A 12,638-nucleotide genomic window follows, 5' to 3' on the forward strand; every position below is an offset into this window, starting at 1 on the left:
GGCTGTTTTCAGGTTTCCTTCGTTGCCGCTGGCGAGACCAGGCTTGGTCTGACCTCGGTGAAGTTGGCTTGGCAAACAAGCTTAAAAGGGAACTTGGTCGTTCCTGAATTAGTCCAGTGTAACTTAACGGACTGATAACTTTAACAAAACAAAAGAAAGAAAGAAAATAAAACAAACTGAGGGGCAGATCGATGTCGCGGCACTTCACGTGTGTAGCTTCAAGCGAACAAAGGCCTGTTGCACTGGAAGAACTCTTAGGGCGTTGCCTGGCGAGGCACGCCGGACGCGTGCCGAAGCGTCCAGAGAGCAGAGCGGAAGACCAGGGCACGAGGGGAGGAGAAGAGCCAGAGAGAGAGCCAATGACGTCGTGTGTCGCTCTTTTGTTGCCTGGGGCGTGGTTCCCCAGAGGGCGTTTCAGGTTTCCCGAGGGACTGCCTTTCTAAACTTAATGTCTAAAAGAAAAGAAATCTATTTGCGCGTATTATAATCAAATATTTGGTGGTCAATGGTCAAACAGTTGTACCATTCTAAGTTAAGCATTTGGTAAAAGGAAACAATTGTCACATTATTGGTCAGGATAAGTGGGTGACATTTATACATTAACGGCATTTCCGACGATGGTTTGTAATACTTATTTCGTCCACTTGGGGGAGCTCAGGTTACATGAGGAAAGCTTAGATTAACCCAAAACCATCTCTCCTTAGGAAGTGGGGAATTTAGTTATTCAGCCTTAAATTCAAGCTGGCGATTAAGAGTATAGTATGATATTTCATCATCATTTCTAAAGGAATTTTGTGAGAAAGTATTGTGAACAAGCATTGGTTACACATAAGATGACGGAGTGTCCTTAATCTTGCTGAAAATAAAAAAACTGCAAAAGTAACTTATTTAGATTCTTTTCAGCACTAATGTCAACAACAGATAACAACAACATGGTAACATAACTACTCAAATAGAGGCAAATGTAATCAAGTAACTAAAAGATTTAAGTAAACTTAATTAAATGCTTTGAGTCTTTGGAGACTGCAGTCTTTGGTTATTTAAAGTTTGGCTGTCCTGGGTTATGTCACACTTAGGTGAGACAAGGAGTATCCCTTTGATGGGGTTATGAAACACAGAGCAAGGCAAGGGGGGGGGGGGGGGGGGGGGGCAGTTTCGGATTTCCTGCCTTTCCAAGGAGATTCTGATTGCTGTTCAGGGAAATGCTAATCGCTGGTTAATGTCCCTTTGTCAGTTTAACAGTCAGGCACCGCTTTATCAGCTTCGTAGATCAAAAAGGTGCCAGTTTTATGGTCAGGGATAGCACTTAGAGAAAGCAACTTTCCACCCCCCTTCCATTGGGGTGTCTTTACCGGTCTGTTGAAGTTGATCTTTAACCCCATTGTTCCTCTCTGGGAGAGGAAAAGAGGAATTTGGAGTAGCTCCAAATTTATTTAATATAAAATGCACAAATCCACACGGTTGTCCCACTACACACTAGTGTAGCTTTTCCTCGCTGGAGAGCGTTGAGACAAGAAATAGTACTGAAGGCAGACATGGATGTCGCGTCACTAAACTTGGACCACAGTGTCCTTGACGTCACCCATAGGTTTCTGAAGATTCATTGTGAAGCTCGGTGTGGGGGTCTCCCTGTAAATAATGGATTAGTATCTTGGAAACTGTGGAAATGTTTTTGTAACTATTTCTGAAAACGAGCCTGCGGCGAGCTCACCATAGGCATCTGCCATGAGCAAGCATCAACAGTGTTTGTTTATTTACTCACTGCCAGAAGAGGGAGACAGAATTTCTCCACTGCAGGTTCATGGTATCAAGGTGTACAGTATTTTTAAAAGGTAAGATCCAACATATTGATTTTCAAAGTAAAATTCCTTTCAAACAGGTCTAAGTAGTTTCCCTGTTGGGTATAGTCTGCAATTAGTTTTCAGTTCCACACCCTTCAAAATATCAATGCATAACTTTAGTGGCACAGCAGTAGGCTAACACATCAAGCTGAATATCCTATACACCGAATTGTATATATCAGTTGGAAAGTGTCTTGCTGAGGCATCTCTTTTCTACCTGTCAATTGTGGTTTCTTTCCCAACTTGATCTCTTCCGACTTCCCTCGACTCTCTTTTCCTTTTGATCTCCCTCAACTCCAGTAACAACTCTTTCTTCAGACTAATTCTTCTAACTGTCTGTACCATTGTTCATGTAAATAATGTTTCCTCACTGCCCCCCCTCTCACCCTTTCTGCTCCATCCCTTTCCCCTAGTCCCCAGGCTCACCTCTCCAAATGACAGCCCACTCTCCCATGACAGCCCCAGGCCACTCTGTCATCCCCTGTGTATGCATTGTGTGTGTATTGTATCTGTGTGACTGTGCTTGTGTGTATGCAATCTAATACCCATGTGGCCTCTCAGCTTCCAATGTGAGTAATACATTGGGAAAGTTTTTTACTGGATTTATTTAGGCTCTTTGCTTGAATGTGTGTACGTGTGTCTGTGTGTATTTTTAAACAATTTACAAATCATCCTTAAGGCTTTGTTGGCATTTGTGCATGCATGTGTGTATTTTGTTGTGCCATGTGACAGATTTCCCACAAATAACAGCATTCCCTGGCTGGGGTTGAATTATACCATCCATGACAAGGCATAACATTTCTGCTCCTCTCCTCCCTATGCCTCATGCATTTCATGTCAGGGAACCTGAAGGTGGGCAAATGTTTGCATCCATTGTAGACAACGACAGATCTTTCTGTATCAAAAGTAAATTTTTATGTTAAGTACCTATTTAATTTCTCACAAATAAAATACAAATGTGTCATATAACCTTTCCAGCAGATCATCAATATAGAGTGCACACAGAACACAGTGAAAATGTGATAACAAGTTGATTGTCGAGCTGATTGTTTACCACAAATGAAAACAGAGGGCATTTGAATCCAGGAGGTAACAAATTGGCATGTGTTTTCAACAACTCTGTATGCATATACTAACTTGGGCCTAAAAGCTTGAACTCGTTCCAAGTCAAAGCCAAGTTTACTCTGCCAAAGCTCAAAATGTGCCAAAAAGATCAACATTCTGTGTTCTGCCAAAACCCAAGTAAGATCCAGGGACCCAAATTAACGAAATGATTTTCCAAACGTTATTAGTAATGTTGGGTTGTGCCATAAAACCATATTAAACTACCTTGACAACTATTTGAGGCTTGGGACAGAGAGAGTCACTGTGTCATTAATGCTGGCCAAGTTTCCTGCAGGGATAGTAGATTATTTTTAAGATGCCAGACAAAGACATATACTATATACCATAGTTTTGGGAAATTATTTCATATAATTTGGAGAGTGAATCATCGACTGAGAATAAGATCAATTATGTTTATGACAGCTTTAGATTAAACTAGAGCTGAAATTATTTAAATCAGGACAGCTTTCATTTGGGTGAATGATCATTTATTGACATTTGCAATGTATATAAGGAATGTGACAAGACTTTTGAGATTAGATCCCATCGTGATGATATGGTAAAAGAGGTGGTAAAGCTGCAGTGGTATAGAAACTAAAGGCTAAGGCTAAAAACACACACAAACAGAGGATTGAAGAGCACTTCAACTCCGTACGTTGCAAGGCATACAGACAATCACAGACTTGAAACCACCCAGCACTGTGCCTCCCTCCAGCTCTGCCAGTCTCCCTGACCAGACTTCTACGCTCGCTTTCACTGAGGAAACAAGGAGGTCACCCTCAAAGTGGACTGCCTCTCACGCTCCACCTCAGATGTTTGCTTTACTCTGAGCAAGGTGAATGCATGGAAGGCAGCTGGCCCTGATGGAATATTTGGCCGCATGCTTAAAGCCTGTGCGGAGCAGCTGGCCTAGGTCTTTACAGACAGTTTCAATCTGTCCCTGGCCCAGGCAGCTGTCCCCACTAGCTTCAAGACCGCCACCATGGTGCCAGTACTGAAGCACTCCACTGCCCCCATCATTGCCAAGTGCTTCGAGAGATTGGTTCTTTAAAACTTAAAATTTTGTCTACCTGCTACATTGGAGCCGCATCAATTTGCCTCTCCACAGCAGGTCAACAGAGGATACCATCTCTATGGCACTCCACTCTGCCCTAATCCAGCTGGACAGTCAAAACTCATTCATCAGGATGTTGTTCTTTGACTTCAGTTTAGCATTTAACACTGTAATCCCCTCCAAACTGATCTCCAAGCTCAGCCACTTTGATATCAGCACACTGGACTCTCTGGACTTTCTGACCAAGGGACCCCAGTCGGTTAAATTAGACAACCTCTCCTGAACACCAGCATGCCACAAGGCCTCTTCTGTACTCCTTGTTCACCCATGATCAAGTTCATAGCATTGCACATTTAAGTAACATATTAAGCATAAATGCCTTGCATTCTTGCATGCAGGTTCCAGTTTCTCAAATATGACAATTTGCTTCCTTTCTCTGTTTTAGATTACTGTCAATTGAATATATTTGAGTTTAGAACTGTTAGTACAAGAAAATGTCACTTTGGTCTGTGGGAAATTGTGATGAGCATTTTTTTACTTTTTTCTGACATTTTTAAAGGCAACAAATGATTGCAAAATCCATCAATAAATTAATTGACAATTAAAATGATTGTTAGTTGCAGCCCTACATTGAACTAAATACTGACTGTAAGGAGAGCTAAATGGCTGCCTCAGAGAGGAACTATTGTGAACTTCGACCTCATGTTAAATTTTTCATTGTCTCCCATAAATCCAGAGAAATTTACTGTCCACACTTATTGGCCTGTTAGTCCACACTGTGACCTGAACTCTGGTGTGTGCGTGTGTGTGTGTGTGTGTACATGTGCATGAACGTGTGTGTTCTCCAGTGGCCCAGTGCATTCAGGCGGAAAATTTACTGTTTACTAGGATCTGTATATGACCTTACAAAAAGAATGACTTCGATAGCCAACACATTGACATAACAGTAAAATGACTGGTGTGTGTGTGTGTGTGTGTATTTGTGTGAACGTCTCACAGTATGCATACTGTATTTCTGTCTCAGGAGTAAAACTTTGCTTTATGGGGACATGAGTAACAACAGAACTTTATAGAGCATACTTTACTAGGAATAGTAAAACTCATGACTGCTTCACCATTTTCTGCTGCTCCGTTGACTCGCTGTTGTAGTTGTGTGTCCATAGACATAAACTTTCCCCAGTACTGAATTAAGCTTTTGATTTATAGATGCTAATTTATATCAAGATCAGGTTAATGGCAGATGTAGTGATGCGGAATGTTTCTACAATAAAAACATTCATTATGTCTCTGTCTTCCTTTTCTCTTCTCGCCTTTCCCTGCATACAGCTGACAGCATAGTTATAATTAAATCACTGTTCAAAGTTAAGCATGAATTTGATTTCTACTGAATATGACTTTATTGTCTTTTGTGGTCCTTTGAAAAAAAAAACAACCTTTAGGCTATCTTTAAAAAAATCACTGTCAGAGAGAGACTGTCAGAGAAAACTGCTCAGATGGTAGAAGCGAGGGAAAACAAGACATAAATACAAGTTTGGGGCTGGAAACAGTGCATACAGCCCAGTCATAACATTGTTTTAATTCCTTCACTATATGTCATAACCTGTATGTGTCTTTCCTTGCTGTCGCCTCTCATCCTCATTTCTGTCAAACAAGGTACAAAAAGAAGAAACACTGCCTTTTTCACGTCAGTTCATGTTGCTACAAAAATGAATCATGACATTCATCATGTGTCCCTTTTCTCTTTTTTTTATCCTTTTCACAATCATTATATCACATCACAGTGAGTGATGCAGTACATAAATGTACACAGTGTATGTTTAATATAATGTACATGATTTTAAATCCCTACAATTAAATTGTGACTTTAATCTTACTGATACTCTAATACTGAGCTGCCCCATTGCTGTCCTTTGCTCTCTCGCTCTATGTCATGCAAAACACAATCAAAACTAATGGCTCCACAACAGCTGACTCACCTGAAGAGAGGCATCTTCAAAGAGACTCTCAGGGGCACGAATTCACAAGAGAATATTCAGATAATCTTGTTTCCATGTTGCATGACATTTGAAGCTTCCTGAAATTCTTATTTTATTTGTCCTTGCAACATAAATAAATAGATTTATCATGTTTTTCTCTCCTCTTCTATCTCTAACACACGCACGCACACACACACACACACACACACACACACACGCACACACACACACACACACACACACACACACACACACACACACACACACACACACAAATGTTTATGTAATAATGCCTCATATGGCCTCCTTCAATTTACTGATGAGGCCAGGGGAGAGAATTGGAACCTTTTCAAATTTGAGTTTTGGCCAAGGGGAATATTTTTAATGTGGCACACTGAGTATTCTGACTGAGATGGAGCAGTCCTCAAATACAGGGTCACGGTCTGTACACATTCAGTACACATATGCATGCCCATATATGAGGACAGACTTGTCACACTGTTTAGTACTATCATGTTTACTATGTGAACATAAAAACAGAAACACAAACAAGCTGTATCACATGTAGCACACAAATACTGCAAATGCACATCCACACTTGCACACAAACGCACACTCTTCTAATAGTTTAAGTGCCGAAAGGAGAGCAGCATTCCAGTGAGCTATATTTTTATTGATCCATTTCAGAGATTATTAAATCTAAAAGGTGAACCAACTGCCAGCTTCACTCTCTCACTCTCTCACTCTCACACACTCACACACACACACACTCACACACACACACACTCCTTCTGTCACTCACTTACTTACTCACAATAGACAATCAACCCATCACACAGAGAGGACACTTGAGGATAAAATAGTATATATTTTTTCCACATTCATTTTACATGATCTTTTCGAGGTCTCTGTCAGTTGTTACTTTGTGGACAATTGGACGTCAGTGGAAATGTTATGAGAAAGAGAACTGTAATGGCACAGAGGCTCAACAGCATGTTCATGGCTATCCAATTATCAGTATAATTATGGTACATTTTAGCAGTGATTGATATGATCTAGACCATTTTCGTATTCTTGTTGTATGGGGTAATTCGATCTTGGTTGATAGTGGTGGGTTAATCAGACAGGAGAATGATCTAAATAGAGGGAAACCACAATGTAGGAAATGCTGCAGAGAGATGAGAGCTATCACTAAGTTTGGAATAGTATGAATGGATGTATGAATGAACCAGTGGAGTGAACCTTTTCTTTCTTTGACACCTCTGAATTTATGATGGCGGGTTTAAGAAATAAGCAACAATATTGTTATATTTATTTTTTAGCAACTTTTGAGAAAAGTTTTCATGAAAAAGTTTTCAATGATTGTGTTAGCTTTTTGAGTCTTTTTGGTTCCTTACCTAATGAAAACTTTAAATTTATGTGTAAATAATCCCCATGAAATGACGAGTTGCTCAGTTGTGATTTTGTATATGGATTGCATGAGCATTTACTGTTTTGATTTAAGTGTTAAAAAGTTTCTGCCTCAATGATTGCATTTCAGGAAGCGCTCTGCATGATTAGGGTTAATTCTTTTAAATCACCAATCCAAGGGGGTTAGTTTTCTTAAGAATCCAGTAACTGAAAAATGTTTCCCTTAAAGACTGATATACTTGAATGGAATAATTGAAAATGGATGTTCCTACAGTTTGACTGTTCGACTCAAAAAACAAAGAACGGCTTGCACTGGAGTGTGGTTTGGACCATTTATCTGAAGTTGTTGTCAGTGAAATCCTTTAAGAAGTGAGAGCAGCATGTCCTTTGTGTATGATCTTGGATTTTTTATTTTATTTTTAGGTTGATGGCTTGAGTACTTGGTGGGCTACTTTAGAAGTGCACGTTTTTTAGGGAGTGATGTGTGTACCATTGTGACCATTTGTCTGGTGATAAGGCAGTCTGGAGAAGGATGCCCATGCCAGGAGGGAGGTCAAGGCACCAACTCATTCCTCTTCCGAGACACTTCCATTTATCAGGCCTGACTGCATGCATCACACACCCTCAAGGTAGGGCTCTTTGTGTGTGAGTGTGTGTGTTTGTGTAACTGTGTGTTGGCTGGAGAAAGGGGCAAAAGACCCTCAGAGATGAGTACAATTATGTCTGAAAGAAACTTTACAGGTAGACCTGGTATATGTGGAATTTCCAAATTATGTAAAATCCACTTATTTCTAACTCTCAGCAGATCTAAAAACATAACAATTATTTGCAATGTTATTTAACCTAGAGGCTTGGTGTGAAGGACTGCTACCTTGACCTTAATTATCAATATTTTAATGCAATAAATCTTTATATATAGTTTTAGGCCTTTTGTCAGTGATGACACATTTTCTAGAGAGGCCAGAGAACATGGGGTTAGGTTCACAAAAAGAAACTAATGGTAATATTGCACAAGTAATATTCTAGCAATATAGTATAGTAGGCAAGTGACTTTCAGGAAGTACAACATTTACCTACATAAGCAACCTTTTTCAGTCAGTTTAGTTTTTAGTGCAGAACAATCTGAATCTGATGACTGTACTGATGTAAGAGCCATGTAATCAATGCAACAATCAGATCTATCTCTATACTTTGTTTATAGCTTTTTTTAGTGCAGGCCAAAGCAGCCTCACATGTGATTTGACAAGGCATCCTTTAAGTAAACTCAGAATGCTACAGAGTTCTTCAACACATTAAAAAAGTATATTATTATTTCCCACACAGAATAACAGTCCCTTTTGTATGTACTATGTTCTCTGTATGTTTTAGTTACATCCACAGCAAAGGATGAGAGTGTGAGCGTTCAACAAAAAATGCGAGTAAGGCTGTAATTCTGTCAGTTTGTGTCATTTTGGGCTCATCGTCATGACAGAAATAACCTTTGTGTTGCTTGACAGGATGGCTGCCAAAAGGCCATCCATCCAAATCTATTTCCCTCTTCGTGGAGATTCAATGACATACAATAACAGATGACAGTATCATCCACTATAGCCATGTGAAACATACTGTCAAACAACCTACAGAGGAAAAGTACTTTCTTGCAAGCCTATCCACATTTGGATCAATATATTTTTTATACACTGCCTTAAAGCAGTCATTCCTAACCCTCAAGAAAAGACAATTCATTTTGTGAATTTATTAGTACAGCATTTAGAGTCTTAAGCTGTTGAAAAAGAGAAACATTGAGATTAAATGACAACTTCTGGATCATCACACTTGATCATTATAGCAAATAGATTAGGCTGTCATATAGAATTTCGACTGAAGAACTTTTCACTGCTGAAGTGGAGTCAAATCAGCTTGAAGATGAGAGCGTCATAGTGTGAACAATTAAATCCTGACACGTTTTCTGCATATTTAACTGTCACGGTGGTGAATGTACAATAGCAACATAGTTGTTATAAACACACACACACACACACACACACACACAGATCAGTGGGTGTAACATATATGCAATTAAATCCTTGACATGGAACATCTTGAGGTGTCTTTCACACATGCTTAAATTCCAATAATTGAACCCGCACTTTAAGGAGGCATATCTGGAGACAGATCAGAACTGTTCACGTGCAGCAGCTCCTTGAAATGTTTTGTTTTTTGTTTTGTTTTTACATCAGTAGTGTATGCCGCATCGAAGCAGCCAGGCCTGAACCTCTGACAGCAGCACAGTTGGTTGAGCGCTGAGAGCTGCCAAGCTGTCAGTTTGATGTCTGAATTACAGTGCACACACATCTGCACTAGTCAACCCAAAGTTAATCTCAACATCTGTACATGTAGCTGGCCATAGTTGACTGCAAAAAAAGACATATGGTTTGTAAAATTAACACGACCAACTTCGAGTGTTGGGTGTTTTTCCTTCCAAAATAGAAAACACAATATGTAACATAACATAGCACTGTAGCAGATGTTTGGTTTTTTACTACACTAACTTTGCCCTCTTGGGAGGGCAGTGTCAGTCGCTTGGTGGGTTCACTACTTCCGGTCCAGACTAAAATACCTCAACAAGTACTGGATGGATTGCTATGAAATTTAGTGTAGGTATCCATGGTGCCCACAGGGTGAATCCTAATGTATATGGTGTCCTATAATGTCACCATGAGTTTGACATTTGTGCTTTTGAGGTAAATATCTCGATAAATATTAGATGGATTGTCATGACATTTGGCACAGTCATTTATGAATTGTAATCACTTTGGTCCATTTGGTCAACCATTAACTTTTCATTTAGAGTCAACATCATGTCAAATTTTCACCTATACCCATCTTTATGACTAAACACCTGCAAAATCTTAGCACGCTAAAGTTAAATGGTTAATATAAACTGTTATGTAAACATCACCATGTTAGCATTGTCATTGTGAGCATGTTAGCATTTAGCTCAAAGCACCGCTCACAGAGTGTCTAAGTCTTGTTACTTTATTATTGTTCAAAAGACAATATAATCAAATAGTTACAATATTTGTTCTACAAAGTCCACTCTCTATTTAAAACACATCCTATCAACCAATTCCCGCAGCTGATAGTTCCCATGGCATGAACTCCTATCTCTTACAAAATGGGTAAATGTGAGATACAAGATTTGTAAATGACATCAATATGATATGCTTCTCTAAATTGCACCTATAATATATCTGCATGTGCTTTTGGGTATATTGAGAGCTCTTCTGTGTAAGAGTCTCTTTTCAGGAGTAGCTCTGCTCTTGTGTCTGCTTGATAAGGGCTTGGCTGCAATGACTGTTTCAATTCAAATTTCATAATTTGTAATGTCATTCACACATTATCCATTCAGCTCAGAATGATCTGGATGGGAAAGGAGGCAGCACATCCAAAAGCCTCTTGTGGTAATTCTCCAGATACAAAATTCAGGTACATTAGCAAAAATAACCCTGAACAGGATAAGCAGTTGTGAGAGGATGGGTGGACTAGTAAAAGGATAAATCTCAACAGGAGGCGATGGTATGCAGTAAAAGCCTCCAGCTGGAATCAAACAGTAGCTGTTGCGGTTACATATTTCTCGCCAACAAGAACGCCCACCTCTTTAGCTTTTGATAAAGGAACAACTATGTGCCGACAGTCTCGGGGGCTGGAGTGCTTCTGTGATAAACAGAGTTCTGACATTTTACAAACCGAATTGATCATTAGTCATAGTTAATAAAGGGTTGGTTCACGCAAATCATATATAAAAAATGTTTTTCTGGAGATGATTTTAGTTTTATGCGCCGATATTTTAAAATATCCATCTCACAGATTTTGCTGCTGTTTTTATTGGAACTACTTTCAAAGTCTGTGGGTTATCAAGAGTATAGAGGACATATTTTCAGAAAAGACACACTACTGTTGAGGTTTTCAAATGTAATTTTTCAGAGCTCACAAACAAAGTTCAATTCTCCTCTATTGTACTGGAATTTTGGCACAAGTTTCACAGGTGGATACATCAAAACATTGGCACACAAAATTTAAAATGTCTGTGTAGCTAGGTACTACAAGGGGCAAGTGGAAAAAAATACATATATTTTTGGTGATAGGGATGGAGTGGCCCTTTAAAGAGTCTTTGAAAGAAGTTTTGGTAACACTTTCTATGAAGGTCATCGTTATAATGACTTATGCATATATTTATAACACGATATAATACATCCATAAGACATTATAACAGTTGTTATAATCACTTACAAACATGCATTAGGCGCTATAGCAAAGTTCATAACGTATTATGACCTTTTGGTTTAATGTTTTATAACTAATAGTAATACCAGTTTATGTCAATGTGCGGCAAGAATCTCCGACCATGTTCCATAACACATTATAACCACCGACTCTGCCTCGTTATGAATACACTTTAGTCACCATTTACAATTAGTGATATAAAATGGAATAATAGCTTATAGTAATGTTTAATGTTATATAGCATGTCTTTGTTTGCTTTAAGTAAAGTGTTAAAATATCTATCCCTGTATAATATATTACAGATGGACATAATACCAAAAGTGAAGGCGTTTATTGCTAGCTAACAGTATTCCCATTCAATTACATTAAAATGTCTTTTAATAGGCTACGTTTTGTGAAGTGGTTGTCTTAATTGTCCACTTCATCTGTTAGGGTCTGTCCATAGGCTCGCCATTCATCTGTGACAACATCTGAGCCTCTTCTTACATGATGTTGGTCTGCAACAGGTTTTCTCTTAAGCGATCTTTCACCACCCTGACAAGTTTTCTTGATGTAATTATGTTGTGTTTTTGTGCTAAACTGCAAAATGTTCAAAATTCATTCAGATTGTTCATAAAGTGAAGAAACATAAATAAAAGTTGTTTTCCTGCGCAAATTGTGTGTCACTTTACTTAAAGCAATTATAAGGTCTTATAATTAGTTCATATGGTATTATGTCCACCTGTAATATATTATACAGGGATAGATATTTTAACACTTTACTTAAAGCAAACAAAGACATGCTATATAACATTAAGCATTACTATAAGCTATTATTCCATTTTATATCACTAATTGTAAATGGTGACTAAAGTGTATTCATAACAAGGCAGAGTCGGTGGTTATAATATGTTATGGAACATGGTCGGAGATTCTTGCCGCACATTGATATAAACTGGTATTACTATTAGTTATAAAACATTAAATCAAAAGTTCATAATACATTAT

This window comes from Micropterus dolomieu, linkage group LG17 (genome assembly GCF_021292245.1).
Source record: "Micropterus dolomieu isolate WLL.071019.BEF.003 ecotype Adirondacks linkage group LG17, ASM2129224v1, whole genome shotgun sequence".
Classification (NCBI taxonomy): domain Eukaryota; kingdom Metazoa; phylum Chordata; class Actinopteri; order Centrarchiformes; family Centrarchidae; genus Micropterus; species Micropterus dolomieu.